Source organism: Lates calcarifer, linkage group LG12 (assembly GCF_001640805.2).
Source record: "Lates calcarifer isolate ASB-BC8 linkage group LG12, TLL_Latcal_v3, whole genome shotgun sequence".
Classification (NCBI taxonomy): Eukaryota; Metazoa; Chordata; class Actinopteri; family Centropomidae; genus Lates; species Lates calcarifer.
This window is the reverse complement of record NC_066844.1, coordinates 5,943,482-5,955,038: the sequence shown is the minus strand read 5'-3', so window position 1 is coordinate 5,955,038 and position 11,557 is coordinate 5,943,482.

Here is an 11,557-nt window from a genome sequence, read left to right as displayed (position 1 = left end):
AAGTACTTTTCTCAAATATTTCAAGATGTGCAAAATTATATTTGCATCTGTGGTCTTACCATTTAAATGCTTATTCTTTTCCAATATGTTCAAAAAGACCCAGCAAGCATCATCAAAACAATGTGCAAACTGAATTTGTGCTGCAAAAAGAAGTCACAATAAAAAAAAATAATAATTGCAGCAATTCTACCTAATGTAATCCATTATTTCCTCAGCTTGGAAACATATAAGAAGCAGATATAGCAATGAGAAGCAGATGTAAAGATTCCTCTGACTTCAGACCCCAAGCATTCCCATATGGCTCACTGAGGATCTCACAAGAGTAGCTGTGCCTTCTCTTATAGATCTCAGCAAAAAGGTGAGAATTCAGTCACCCGTGATTATTACCAGCTCACTCATGAAATCACCAACCACGGGGCAGTGATGGAGCAAGACAGTCGGAGATCAGGAGCTGTTTTCTACCAGACTGAGGCTCAAGTCAGCCTTGTTTAGCCTCACCACCTCATAAACAGCAGAAAAAAGTCTAAAATTTGAAAAGAAAATATGCATGCAAATGTAGAATACCAAAGTCATTCCCATCTTCCACAACCAATACTGTGTTACTTAAAATTCACACACATGAAATATTTACATTCCACTGAGAAGCCTTTCCAGAGACTTCCATTTTCTCCAGCATTGTGTTTATTATATCCAGATTAGACTCAGTGTTTTTATCAGTGTGCAGCAGTCTTTAGTGCACATCAAGCTGAATCATGAGTGTTTGTGAGAATCACACATAACTGAAAAATTCCAAGGCTGCAGAATATTAAGGTTCTTCCATATACAAATCAAAGTTTTATTAATGCTTAAGTGAGTGTTAAGAATTTAGATGATCCAGACCATGAAGCTGACTTGACCTAAAATAAGATTTAACAGCTCTCTGAACCTCAGAGAATGTGAGTTTGTTAAGCTCCCATGTTGTTGTATGAGAGTGTATCTGGAAACCCTTTACTAAAGGCACACAAAACTGTAAAGCTCCTCTGAGGTTGGCTATCCCAAAACTCAAGAACATGGCGTATAAATCATTCAAATCATATCTATGTTTCTGCTGCATGGCTGCCGGCTTCTATTCTCACATCCTGGATTGAGTGCTTCCCAGAGTTTCTCGCACTGATGACTCTGTGTTTGGATTTATCAAGTTACATCTCTGTGCAGAGATGTTCAGCATGAACAGAGGTACATTTTACTAAAATATCAAAATTATGTTCTTATCCAGATAAAAGACAAAGAACCTTAATAGTCTAAATATGCTACGTTTGGACATCCCTCAACCTTAGTGTTCAGTTTGGGCTCCTCAAGACTCACAGCCTCTTGACCAGCTCTCAGATCATACTTAAAATATTTTTTATCATCTTGATACGTCTTAACTTTTCCTAATTTTCTAAGAATCGCTCATAAACATTAGTTTGAACTGACATGTGACATGTTCATGTCTGTGACAGAAAATTAGGCTTTACTTCTGTTTGGGGTGTTAAAGACTCCAGCTGTGACCCAGAGTTAAATACAATGGATTTTCATAATGCTCTATATCTGTGTTTGGTCATAACGGTACTTTTTTTCCTTTTTTTTTTTTTAGTACTCAGCAGTACTTCTGATTTCTGTAATTGTTTTTTTTTTTTTTTTTTTTTTTTTTTTTTAATGTTTTTTTATTCTGTTTGTTCATTAGAGGTTTAACAAGTAGTTAGACCTGCCTGGATTCCAACTCCAAACATATATGTAGGATACCATACTGTGCTTAATTTTGTGTATGACTAATTTTTTTGGCAAACAAAAGAAATTTCTTTGTTCATGCAACACACATGTTACATGTTAAATATGAAATATTCCCCTACTCAGTGTAATGGCAATGCTTTATTATCATTTATGTATTTTGTCACATTATTTTTTTCTATATGTTTTGAATAAATATGTAAAATATTTGAGGGAAAATAGTTGATATTTCAACTAATCTTATTACATCTCTGGGACCCCAAACAATAAGGTAGCATAGCCTATATTAAGAAAATACAATACTGTACTATATGGTTTAATAATAATAGGAAAGAAAAAACCTGTCAAGAAATAAACATTTTGAGACAATATTTTGTAGGTTTGAAGTTTCCAGAATCTAGATTTAGGGTGAGCAAAGGGTAGAGCAAAAAAATTTTTTTATTTATTTTTATTTATTTATTTTACTGTAATGGGGGTCAGGAGAAGTTTCCTGTCACATGTACCAGTAGTGAAATTATACATATGTGAATATTTTATATAATTGTTTAATATATTTAACAATTAAGGAGAAAATATTAGACATTAAGGGAATCGGAATAAATGAGGTGATTGTTTGTAATTTGAATGTTTGTAATTGAATGCAATTCATTTCAACCTATAAATCTTCATGACAGTGGCTTAATGCTCAGCAGTGGGATATCATTCGCTCCTGAGCTATTTTTCACCACTCTTATAGACACAACATAAATCTGTTGACATATACATTTAATGGGTCAGTTCATCAAGTTACCATAAACATGGCCATTATCTTACAGTTGAGCCTACTGATGAGATAAGCTACAGTGTAAACCAGCTTCCCAGTATAATTTATGACCCGCAAGTCAAGCCAGATTAGACCTGATTGGATCGCTGGTGCCATATGTGACCTACAATCTGTGCTCCGCTTGTACCGCGGGGTGGGGGGGTGGGGGGCTGGGTCAGCGATCTCCCTGGGCAAAGGTTGCCATGGGAACGACCTCTGGATGCTCCACTCTGCTCTGCTCTTTGCAGCCCTCACACATCTTAAGGCTGAATTATCCAGGATTTCTTTATGTCAGTCCCGTATTCTTCTGCTCTATTTCCTCACTCTCCTCCGTGCAGTTTTAGCTCCCTCTGTTTCCTCTCCACACACACACACAGACGTTTATATGTAGTGGCATTTGGACACTTGCATGCATGCTGACACATACATGAGTATACATAGCCACAAACACACACAGGACAACATCCCCCAATCCTGCAAACACACATACATCACTTATTGCACTCAGTCTGTCTTAATCAAACCAGGATGTTCCACCAGAGGACATTTCTATATACTGGCTTGTTAAATCAGGCAAATGTTACATTTATCATAGTATTAGACTTCCACAAATGTTTAACTCATAAGTTACCTCTATCTTTTCACGCTGTTTTAAATAATTTATAACCAGATGCTGCTCTTTACTCATTTTGGCAAGTCCTCTCAGCTGAACGACATCTGAGGATCCTTAAACCTCCAGACAAATTTGTAGTGACAAATTTGTGCTAGCCTGCAAAGAAAAACTCTGGCCACAAGCTATTGGCCTTGGAAAGTTACCATGTCTGTTCATAATGAAACTTCACGGCTGATTGCATGAAACTTCATGGCTGAATACAACATGATCTGTGATTTGCAAGGGAAAAAAGTCCATATCTGAATTTTAAGTTGTACCAGGCAAACCCTAAAAAACAACAAGCAATTGTTTTGTTTTAGTTGAATGGGATGATTTACTGCAAACACTGAGCTTCTACGACAGACTGCAAGGACCTAATTCTTAGGCTGTTATATTGTTCATAAGGGTGAAATTGTGAGATAACAAATGTAGAGGTGAGATACAGGATCCCCGAGAAAAATAACTTCTTTTTTCCAAGTCTATTGAGATAAAATCTGGAAAAAAAAAAAAAAAAAACTCAGAAAGAGGTCTTGTTGCAAAGTCATTATATTACAGTGAACACGAGAGAAAATATAATTGAATCCCCCCCGGAGATCTCCAATTCCTCGCCCTCGTTCCTCGCAGGGTTGAGGTTAAATACAAAGGAAATACAATAAAGAGGTAATATCCCTCAGAGCAGCAACCAAGTTAAATTAACCATTTTTATGCTCTCCAAAAGTCAATGTATCTACATCTAGATCCCATGAAGTCATTACATGACTGCAGGTTTTTTATTAGATCTTTATTGAACCGTGCATGTGTGAAATACCTTTACAGTAGTTTATACCTTTACAGGCCAGTTCATACCTTTGTATGAAATCAGTATGAATCAGTAAGCTGTGGTTTGAAAACACTGATAAAAAGACATATAATTAATATACTAATGCTACAATAGTTAGTGTCTAAACTATTAATCATAAAATTACAAAGTTAAAAGGAAATCAGTGTAATTCCTGTGATAATCTGAATTGCCACACTACTCTGGGCTAATTGTATGGTTTTATTAAAACCTAGCAATGGCTGAACCGTTAAACTAAACAACATGGTTTTATGGATCAGCCGTCAGTAAAACACTGTGCCATTTAAAAGTGATTTCATAAAAAAATACTGCCATACAACCCCAGCTGCAAGGTGTCCGAGTCATATAAAAGCTTAACAGACTATCACCACAATGCAGTTGCAGTAATGCAAACACCATTGCACGGCAAGGACGGCAGCTTCAAGTATTTAAATAAAATTCATAATGCTGTGCCAAAGCATAAGAACACCCTCCTTGCACCCAAAGCATGAATGAACCAAACTTGTAGCCCTTATAATATACTGTGGCCCGGTAACCTCAATCATACAAACAGCTTCACCTGTGTTTGTGTGACGGGACAAAAACAGCCCCTCTTTCAAGCTCTGCCTGGAGATAGACAGAGCAGAGGGGTCAGCGTGCTTTGTGCACCCAAGAAGGGAGGCAGTTCTCCGAAATGCGTTGGCACAATAAAGTTTATAGAAGGAATCGAGTTGCCGCCCTGAGCCTCTTTTGCTTTCTGTGCAATCTCATATTTCCAAGGTCTGTGGGTGCCTTCAGTATAAAAATAAAGTCCTGTACAATTGAAGCGCCAGCATCTTTTTAAAGACCGTTATCAAGATGTATGACACATAAAAAATAAAGTCCAGCCAGTAAAAGCTTTATGGTCAGACAAACACTAACTCTAAAAAAACATAAATAAAATGACACAGGAGTTTCGAATAAAGTGACCTGTGCAAGACAGTACAGCTCAAAACAGTCACAAACTAATAATCCATGCCACTGCTAAAGCACTTATTACCACACACATTCACATGTTTCTTCAATAAATATTTAGATTGGGATGATGGAAGCAAGCACTTCCTTGTGTAAGGATGACACTGTAGTACTACAGGTGAGTAAACTTGACACCGAGCCATTCACACACAGAGAGCTGGCACATACCTCAGAGTTCTAAGTGAAAGGTCAAAGTTCAGAGACTTAAAACACTACGAGGACTTTCTAATCCCACCTTGTTACTTGTTTTAACGTTACTCACAGCAGACCTGATCGGGGATTTCTGTTTGCCAAGCAGGTCAACGTGGGTAGTGGCGGGTTTCAGAGGGCTTAACCGACAACTCTACACCACGTCCAGTAAGCCAGTTGAGCTGGGTCATGATGAAAGAGTCCCCCCCCCCCAAAAAAAAAAAAGTCCAGAGAGACAGGGAAAGAAAGAGGAATCCTCTTAGTGGCAATATCCTGTTGTGCACCTCCATCTGTTGCTCTGTGATGGCCCACAGTCTAGATGGAGAGAGAGGAACACAGATAAGGAGGAGCAACGTCAACATTTTCCTCTATTTAGTGTAACTTATTTACTACAGATAAACTGGGCTTTTTATGTTTTAGATAACGGCGCTCAAAGCATAGATTTGTACTGATAAACTATGCCACCCACATGACATTCTCAATTAACCAATTAATTGTTTTGTCTATAAAATGTATTCCCATCACATGTTCTCAGAACCCACAGAAATGTTTTTGCACATCTTGTTTTGTTTTACCAACAGTCAGAAATCAAACAGGATTCATTTTGCTATTTTAGAGGACAACAACAACAACAACAACAAAAGAAATCTTAACATTTCAGAGGCTAGAAGGACTGAATTTTTCCCATTTGTTGACTGGCATGAACTACCAAAATTGTTGCCAATTAGATTAACGATGAACGACAAATCAATTAATTTACTAATTGACATTTCTGTTCTGTTGTTGATAATGTATTTAGGCAGGAAACCCTTTTTTAAAGAATTGTATCAGAATCTTTTATTGAATTACAACTCTGGTCAAAACAGGTTGATATTAGGCTTCAAGGGAGAAAAAAGAATAATTAATAAAAATAAGTTGATTTTTCTCTTTGTTGTATAGTGAAACTGTAAAACTAAGAGTAAAAATCCAAAAGAGGGCATACACACTGAAAACCAGCTACCAGTTGTGTGGCTGAATGGTGAATATATACAGTATATATTTACATAATGTACTGTATATGTATCATGTATATATACACAATTCAGCCACAACATTAAAATCAGCGACTGGTAGCTGCTCAATGTTTACTATGGTCTGAATGTACAAGATATTCTCATTATCTTTTATTTTGGTAATGAGCTTTTTCATTTGAGGAAACTCCACAACTGTCCCAAGACCATCGTGCTATTGTTGTTATTTTAACCCAATTAAATAGTTTGCATTTTCACCTGAAGAGAAAGCAGTTTATCTAACTGTTTAGATCTGTGAGAGTCTAAAGCTCCTTATCCAGATGAAAAGTGCTGAGCATAATTTCAATTTCAAATACTGTTTGAATTTTGTACTTATCTAAGTCCAGAGCTCAACGATTTTCGAACGTCCCCAAGAGCAATGTAAGTTCCTGGTAGTGAAGATTTAAATGAGCATTTATGTAAAGAATCAATTTGAAGATTTCACAGCTGTGTTCTAGTCTATTTCTATTATAACAACAAAACTATCCACACTGTGTGGGAATGACTATAACACATGTAGACTACTGCTCTGTATGTGTTATGGGAAAATTTATCTGTGGTTCTGAGATGCAAACCACAGCGACAACAGCACGCAGCATCAACACATGGCTGCTGATTTATGTGAACCGTTCATATCAATTAGTAGAGAGCTTAGAGAAGATGTTAGCATCCAAAACCAAAGCCATGATTGATGACTGCCATTTTATCAAGGCATTCATTTCGTCATGACTGTCAGCTGAATCACTTTTTACTGGGCCTGTGTTTTATGGCAATAGTGCTTAGATTTATTATGATGATAAAAAGTGTTGTCTACCCTCCGACAGGCGTGCACCATTCAAACACATTTCTTTTTTAACTACCAGGAAAGCCGGTGGCCCGCCATAAACCAGAGGGGACGCTGATTTCAGTCCTCACCTTCACTTGTTTGTCTGGGAAAACTCAAGTTAGTTTGTGAAAATTGTGTGGCTTAATTCTAATGAAGTGAAAGGCAGGGACTCCAGTGCTCTTTTCAGATCTCAGCAGTACACTAGTGAAAGTTCTACAGTGTCTGTAAAGTTCACTTAACAAGAAAGTAAATGAAATCCTGCCAAGGCTTTTGGTCTATTTAATTAAAGCTGGAGCAACTTAGTGGGATTGAATTAAATTTTTGGCAGGAGTAAACCAATACGCTGGGAAGGTGGTGGTGGGTGGGTGGAGTGCAATGGGGTGGGATAGACTATTCATGAAACATAAGCAGTGAGCCCATCTTTTTTTCCACCTCTACTGAATAAATATTTTCTTTTCAAAACAATGTAGAAAGTCTGTGTCTTCTGTGGCAGTGCCATTTAATTTAGAAAAGGGATAGATAGTGACAAGGTTTACCTTATCTTCTAAGACAAATAAATAAATAAATCTTTTAAAAAACCTGGATTATCCAAGTTGGGTTTGGTTCCTGTGCTGGTTAGAGTTCAATCAGCCGACTCTCCCCTGCCTGCCTGTGAAAACGTGGTCTCGGCTGAGGTTAATCCACGTGCAAAAGGTCTTTCTAGATTAGAGGAGTCCATGGCTCTTTCTCAGCTCAGGGTCAGGGATCACACACCAACTTTTATGGAGAGCAGGTCGCTCTATTTCCTCGCTCTTTATCCAGCTGCCGATGCCGTCTGGGTGCAATACTTCACCGTAAGCCCGCCGTGGCTCAGGGTGAAATTGATTCCAGCCCAGAGTGGACGTTTTTGAATGGGCGTAAATTCAAGTTAAATATTCCAGAGGAGAAGTAATAACTTATGAACTGCAGGAACTCATTTCCACCCTCATCAACTTCATTTCATCCTTCTTGACAAGTAACAGCACAGTGTCTTTAAAGATAATGGTGCTTTGTTTTGAAAGTTGAAATCCATTTATGTAAATAATTGTGAGCAGATAATAATGAAATAATAATAATAATTATTATAAATATTAATATGAATGTATCATATGGTACCACACTTAAATCACAGGACAACTGTGACTTCATCATCAGAGTTAACTTGACTTTCCCCAAAGTCATATCATTTCTCTGAGTAAGCAATTACCTCCTTATAATGTAACTCAAAATAAGAATTTCAAAGGTCTTTTTAATACAAAGGTACTGTACAGAATTTAATTATAATTATTTATGAAGATGCATCTGTAATATTTTATTTACAAAGCCTTATCTTTGTTTTCAAAGCATTCAACTGTTTTTTAAAATTTGATTTCTAAAACTCATTTCTAAATGATTTCTTTCAGTTTTGCAACATACCAAACTAATATTGCCATGTAATAAGAAAAAAAGCTTCACTTAATTGAATGTGAATAAAAACAGGTGACCTTGGGCTAAACTCAGGCAAAGTATTCCTCTGATTAATGTTTGTTGAGGAAATTTCAGTGTCTTCAATAATAAGAGAACTGTGAATGTTCATCTTTTAAACTCTGGGTGGCAGTGTTGATGCAATGACATGTTACACCACTATGGAAGAAAATTCACCTCTGATACTCAACAAAAACATTTAGGTAGTTTCCTACTTTTTCTGTCTTACTGGTGGTACTGTGGGACATTAATTCTGCTACATTATTTTTTTAAAAAATACGATACATTTCAATCGTTATTTCAAAATTCTGCACTGAGAATTTGCTTTGACTTTCTTTGACGTATAATACCTAAGATAATAAATATAGTATACTGTGTATCTGTGTCTAAACAGCTTCATATCCACCACTATCCACATTCTCATTCATATAAATATTCAAATTGATATAACGATAGTGGTATTCGACATAGACAGAAAGAAAGAAAGTTTATATTCCAATATGTTTATACACACACATATATATTTTTTCTGTTTACTATTATTTCTGATAAATCAGGCCAATTTAAACATTGTCAAAACACAAAAAATGACACATTGCTAGGGAAAAAAAATCTGAGACATTTGTAAAAGAAAAACGTGAGGAAAACCTTTTTTAAAATTTATATATTTAAAACTTAAATGCAATAATAATAATAATAATAATAATAAGGAAATTAATATCATACAAAGGCTGCTATGAATAACACTGAACATTTTGAATTGCAGTTTTGATGGGATATATGAAATGTTTTGAAATACTAGCAGTTTGTTTGATTATGATTATTAAAAAATATTGTAAATATAAAAAGTTATTTCATGCAGCAAAAATCCTTATTAGTTTATGTGCCTGGTTATATCAAAAATAATATGCATCTATTGTGTAATTAATTCATTGTAAATGTATGTGAATAAATTACACCATATATGTAATAAATTAATAAATTCATTCTGCTTATGATGTTGAATTAATGCTGTAAATTCTAAAGAAATGTTTCCTAGTAATATGTGAAACTATCCCTCTATTTCACATTTACATTGTTACTTTATATAAAAATATAATTCTGATTACCCTGAAAAAAAGGAAAAAATGACTGATATGGCAGTTTTAAGGATACTAACATGCTGAATAATGCTGCTATGTATCTTCCCAGCATGCACCTGGTTGATTTAATGCCCTTACAATATGAATTCACTCATTATTCTACTGACCTGCAACTTTTTAAGCATGTCTGAGCTAAAATCAATTTCTCTTTGGTGCATCTTGTGTACATTATTAGGAAGTCATTTTACAAGTAATCTGTTGCATGTGTTATGAGCTTTGTGTTATGCTGTAGACTGCTGCAGCCAATGTTACTGTAAAACTCTGCTGTTTTAGTTCTGCTGCATTACTGAGCTTTATAGGTGCAGCACTGTATGTTTTGCTTTTGTTGGATCAGTCGCAGAAGAACATGAGAGGATTTATGCCACCTTCAGACATCTCTGCTTTGCATTACATATATTTTATTACTATGCAGCCATTATAACATAGCGTGACAGAAAGATCTCTGTGGGCAACATTAGAGGAGTATTAATATCATTTCTCCAACATCTTTCACTTCTCTTCTGGCTCAAGTCAATATTGAGCTTGTATGGAACTCATTATGGTGAGCTAAAGCTGCTCTCTCAGTGCCTTGCCGTTTTGTTCCATCTGTGTTGTAGTCACCTGAACATGATCTGAAGTCAGCCAGTCAAGTGACCTGGAATCAATACAGTCAAACTCAGCGGAGGCAAATAAATCAGCCCGGCTCACTTAACCCATGAGAGTCCTGCTGCATGGCTACATTGGTGCAGCATGTAATCAGAAAGACATGTTTGACGACAAATCATTTATTCTAAATTCCTCTCAGCCAGCTTTAGTGACTTCATACCCATGAGGCATCCCTCCCTGTGTATGTTTATTTATTCCTTGTGTACTGTGAATCTGCACATCTGCATACCGCTTTTTTTGAGTTTTACTTTTTGGGGTCTGTCCTTCGATGTTCGTCACTTTCTTTGTACCAAAAGCAATTTGACATTTTTGTGCATATTGGAAATTTTCTATTATGCTATTCTCTCTGGGTATCTTTCTATGTATTTCATCGCTTTGTATTTGAAACAAAGGAGTAATGTTTTGGCACATCTGTAATTTCTGCGGCTGTTTCAGCGTATCCCTATGGCATCAGTCTCCGTGCCTGTCATCGTATGATATAAAAACCAGCCTGTGTTTTATTCTTTACCCAACACATATAAAGATACTGGAATTTTACTACCAGCTTCTTGTGCAGGAAATACTTTTCATACTGCTCTAAGGAAATTTTAAAAATATGGCATAGGCTTGGGAGATGCACAATAAATCCAGATGTCATTTTATGCCAAATAACACTGTCAACTTGGACCTGCTGAGGAAGACAGTAATCCCATTAAAACAGCAGAAATCTCATAAAAGTTGAATGTGTTATGATTATTAATATTTATATTTACTTTACATATAGAATTTTTATTGATTGTTGGAAAACGATTGCCAATAATGTTGCAGCCAGACTCCGCCGTGCCAACTTAAATCACCTTACTGCAAACACAGCTCAATGTTAATAATTTTGGAAGATTAATTGTGACATGTTTTCAAGTTCTGAGGAGCTCTGTGCCAACTTCACATCAACTGATTATGGTTTTATGATGATTCATGCACAGGAAGGAAAGTTTTGCATTCTGGAGGAAGTAACATTTCATTCTGGCTTAGCTTCTTTGGCTCTGTTATTGGAAAATAACTGCTCAAGAAGGTCTACCTACTTGACAACTGTTCAGTCACATGATGCCCTCCATGTGATGCATGTCTGCCTTATACAACAAGCTGAATAAATCAAATATTTGAGTAGATTTCTAAAGGACCTCTGGCTTTACTGATCAAATTCATATGAA